This window comes from Engystomops pustulosus, chromosome 10 (genome assembly GCF_040894005.1).
Source record: "Engystomops pustulosus chromosome 10, aEngPut4.maternal, whole genome shotgun sequence".
NCBI classification, from domain to species: domain Eukaryota; kingdom Metazoa; phylum Chordata; class Amphibia; order Anura; family Leptodactylidae; genus Engystomops; species Engystomops pustulosus.
Genome location: NC_092420.1, coordinates 41964 through 46861, shown reverse-complemented (window position 1 = coordinate 46861; position 4898 = coordinate 41964).

Here is a 4898-nt window from a genome sequence, read left to right as displayed (position 1 = left end):
GGGATAGCGATGGAGTCAGTGTATTGGGGGGCGGGATGAAGGAGGGGGATAGCGATGGGGTCAGTGTATTGGGGGGCAGGATGAAGGAGGGGGATAGCGATGGGGTCAGTGTATTGGGAGGCGGGATGAAGGAGGGGGATAGCGATGGGGTCAGTGTATTGGGGGGCGGGATGAATGACGGGGATAGCGATGGGGTCAGTGTATTGGGGGGCGGGATGAAGGACGGGGATAGCGATGGGGTCAGTGTATTGGGGGCGGGATGAAGGAGGGGGATAGCGATGGGGTCAGTGTATTGGGGGGCGGGATGAAGGACGGGGATAGCGATGGGGTCAGTGTATTGGGGGGCGGGATGAAGGAGGGGGATAGCGATGGGGTCAGTGTATTGGGGAGCGGGATGAAGGACGGGGATAGTGATGGGGGTCAGTGTATTGGGGGGCAGGATGAAGGAGGGGGATAGCGATGGGGTCAGTGTATTGAGGGGCAGGATGAAGGAGGGGGATAGCGATGGGGTCGGTGTATTGGGGGGCGGGATGAAGGAGGGGGATAGCGATGGGGTCGGTGTATTGGGGGGCGGGATGAAGGACGGGGATAGCGATGGGGTCGGTGTATTGGGGGCGGGATGAAGGAGGGGGATAGCGATGGGGTCAGTGTATTGGGGGGCGGGATGAAGGAGGGGGATAGCGATGGGGTCAGTGTATTGGGGGGCGGGATGAAGGAGGGGGATAGCGATGGGGTCAGTGTATTGGGGGGCGGGATGAAGGACGGGGATAGCGATGGGGTCAGTGTATTGAGGGGCGGGATGAAGGAGGGGGATAGCGATGGGGTCAGTGTATTGGGGGGCGGGATGAAGGAGGGGGATAGCGATGGGGTCAGTGTATTGGGGGGCGGGATGAAGGAGGGGGATAGCGATGGGGTCAGTGTATTGGGGGGCAGGATGAAGGAGGGGGATAGCGATGGGGTCAGTGTATTGGGGGGCGGGATGAAGGAGGGGGATAGCGATGGGGTCAGTGTATTGGGGGGCGGGATGAAGGACGGGGATAGCGATGGGGTCAGTGTATTGAGGGGCGGGATGAAGGAGGGGGATAGCGATGGGGTCAGTGTATTGGGGGGCGGGATGAAGGAGGGGGATAGCGATGGGGTCAGTGTATTGGGGGGCGGGATGAAGGAGGGGGACAGCGATGGGGTCAGTGTATTGGGGGGCGGGATGAAGGAGGGGGATAGCGATGGGGTCAGTGTATTGGGGGGCGGGATGAAGGAGGGGGAAAGCGATGGGGTCAGTGTATTGGGGGGCGGGATGAAGGAGGGGGATAGCGATGGGGTCAGTGTATTGGGGGCAGGATGAAGGAGGGGGATAGCGATGGGGTCAGTGTATTGGGGGGCAGGATGAAGGACGGGGATAGCGATGGGGTCAGTGTATTGGGGGGCGGGATGAAGGAGGGGGATAGCGATGGGGTCAGTGTATTGGGGGGCGGGATGAAGGAGGGGGATAGCGATGGGGTCAGTGTATTGGGGGGCAGGATGAAGGAGGGGGATAGCGATGGGGTGTGTATTGGGGGGCAGGATGAAGGACGGGGATAGCGATGGGGTCAGTGTATTGGGGGGCAGGATGGAGGGGGATAGTGATGGGGTCAGTGTATTGGGGGGCAGGATGAAGGAGGGGGATAGCGATGGGGTCAGTGTATTGGGGGGCGGGATGAAGGAGGGGGATAGCGATGGGGTCAGTGTATTGGGGGGCGGGATGAAGGAGGGGGATAGCGATGGGGTCAGTGTATTGGGGGGCGGGATGATGGACAGATCTCCTCTCTGATGGTGAATTTCTTCTGAAGTTCTTATGAGTTTTGTGCCGGAGGCGAAACATCAAAGGACGATGCAGGAAGTTTACAAGTTACAGATGGGGGGAGGGGGAGAATCGGGGGGGTGGAGGGGGGAGGGGGGGGCATTGTACTCACAGCTGTACCCTGCACGCACCGCCGACACCACAGCATCTACATCATCACTGTCTGGGGGACGACTGTGCTAGGGACATCAGACGGTGAGCTCCCGGGGGTCAGGGATGATGGGGGTGATGCACGGTGAGCTCCCGGGGGTCAGGGATGATGGGGGTGATGCACGGTGAGCTCCCGGGGGTCAGGGATGATGGGGGTGATGCACGGGGAGCTCCCCGGGGTCAGGGATGATGGGGGTGATGCACGGTGAGCTCCCGTGGGTCAGGGATGATGGGGGTGATGCACGGGGAGCTCCCGGGGGTCAGGGATGATGGGGGTGATACATCACCAGGTCTGTGGATGTTGCTCGTGTATTTAGGAACGTGCAGTGCCGGGTCAGAGACTGATACATTACTGAGATGTGACAATCCTGCAGCTCCCCAGGGGGTCAGCTCCGTGGCCCCCCTCGCCTCCCGCTCCCATTCCCTAGAGGGTCAGCTACGTGGCCCCCCTCACCCATTCCCTAGAGGGTCAGCTACGTGGCCGTGCCCCCTCCCATTCCCTAGAGGGTCAGCTCCGTGGCCGTGCCCCCTCCCATTCCCTAGAGGGTCAGCTCCGTGGCCGTGTCCCCTCCCATTCCCTAGAGCAGTGGTGGCGAACCTATGGCACTGGTGCCAGAGGCGGCACTCAGAGCCCTTTCTGTGGGCACTCAGGCCATCGCCCCAGCACCAGACAGGATTTAAAGAATCTTCCTGCAGTTCCAAGCAACTTAAAAGATGCTGCTTTCAGTCATATTTTGATACTTGCTTTGTTACTAGGGACTGTAGGAAGAGGGAGAATGTATAGACGGGGCTGAATTACCTTTGGAGGACCTCCTGCTGGCCCCATGACTCTCTGTGTACAGAGGGACCCTGGAAAGAAGCTAAAATGCTGAAAATTTCCCATCTTTCTACCGTGTTGCTGTCCTCAGGAGGCCAATATGATTGAAAGTTGTTGAACAGGGAGCAATAAGTTACTGCTTTAATTTTTGGTTGGCACTTAAGGGGGGGTTTTGGGTTACAGTTTGGGCACTCGGCCGCTTAAAGGTTCGCCACCACTGCCCTAGAGGGTCAGCTCCGTGGCCGTGTCCCATCCCATTCCCTAGAGGGTCAGCTCCGCGGCCCCCCTCGCCTCCCATTCCCTAGAGGGTCAGCTCCGCGGCCCCCCTCGCCTCCCATTCCCTAGAGGGTCAGCTCCGCGGCCCCCCTCGCCTCCCATTCCCTAGAGGGTCAGCTCCGCGGCCCCCCTCGCCTCCCATTCCCTAGAGGGTCAGCTCCGCGGCCCCCCTCGCCTCCCATTCCCTAGAGGGTCAGCTCCGCGGCCCCCCTCGCCTCCCATTCCCTAGAGGTTCAGCTCCACGGCCCCCCTCGCCTCCCATTCCCTAGAGGGTCAGCTCCGTGGCAGTGCCCCCTCCCATTCCCTAGAGGGTCAGCTCCACGGCCCCCCTCGCCTCCCATTCCCTAGAGGTTCAGCTCCGCGGCCCCCCTCGCCTCCCATTCCCTAGAGGTTCAGCTCCACGGCCCCCCTCGCCTCCCATTCCCTAGAGGGTCAGCTCCGTGGCCATGCCCATCCCATTCCCTAGAGGGTCAGCTCCGTGGCAGTGTCCCCTCCCATTCCCTAGAGGCTCAGCGCTGCGGCCATGTCCCCTCCCATTCCCTAGGGGGTCAGCTCCGTGGCCATGTCCCATCCCATTCCCTAGGGGGTCAGCTCCGTGGCCATGTCCCATCCCATTCCCTAGAGGGTCAGCTCCGTGGCAGTGCCCCCTCCCATTCCCTAGAGGGTCAGCTCGGTGGCCGTGTCCCACCCAATTCCCTAGAGGGTCAGCTCGGTGGCCGTGCCCCCTCCCATTCCCTAGAGGGTCAGCTCCGCGGCCCCCCTCGCCTCCCATTCCCTAGAGGGTCAGCTCCGCGGCCCCCCTCGCCTCCCATTCCCTAGAGGTTCAGCTCCACGGCCCCCCTCGCCTCCCATTCCCTAGAGGGTCAGCTCCGCGGCCATGCCCATCCCATTCCCTAGAGGGTCAGCTCCGTGGCAGTGTCCCCTCCCATTCCCTAGAGGCTCAGCGCTGCGGCCATGTCCCCTCCCATTCCCTAGGGGGTCAGCTCCGTGGCCATGTCCCATCCCATTCCCTAGGGGGTCAGCTCCGTGGCCGTGTCCCATCCCATTCCCTAGAGGGTCAGCTCGGTGGCCGTGTCCCACCCAATTCCCTAGAGGGTCAGCTCCGTGGCAGTGCCCCCTCCCATTCCCTAGAGGGTCAGCTCCGTGGCCGTGTCCCACCCCATTCCCTAGAGGGTCAGCTCTGCAGCCCCCTTCGCCCGAGGGGAGGAGCAGGTATGAGTTGTCTTCGCTCGGTAGCTCGGTCAATGTGCGGCGCACGTAGCGCAGGATTTCAGGGCCGGCCCCTCACACACAGATGGTAACAAGGTGCCCCCCAGGACATGACCCCCACCCATCTGATCACCTGAGGGCCCAGTGTAAGACATGGGGCAGATGTGACAGACCCGAGGCCATCGCTGCCCAACCCCCGCACCCCGCACCCCCCCCCCTCCCATGCTACATTATTAACCATCTGATCACCTGTGTGCAACCCCCACTGCCTCCACCAGGGGGCGCTCTCCACATACAGAGCATTGGGGCGCATTTACTGAGAGTGGTGCAAACTGCAGGGGGCGCCAGAGCCATAAAAACAGACCCCAAGAATCCTGAATCTGGCGCCCCCCGCACTCTACATGATAAATAAACGGAAAACAGGACCACGGAGATTAGTGAATGGGCCCCTTCCACCATTCTAGATCTCTGCTTCTTGTCAGTGAGCGGAAGCCGATTGTTACAATGTATCAATGCACAACAATACAGAATATTAGTTACTGACAGCAAGCAGAGGTCGTGTACATCACAAGGACATGGTATCCCCCCGGTGCGGACCCCCAGTCACTC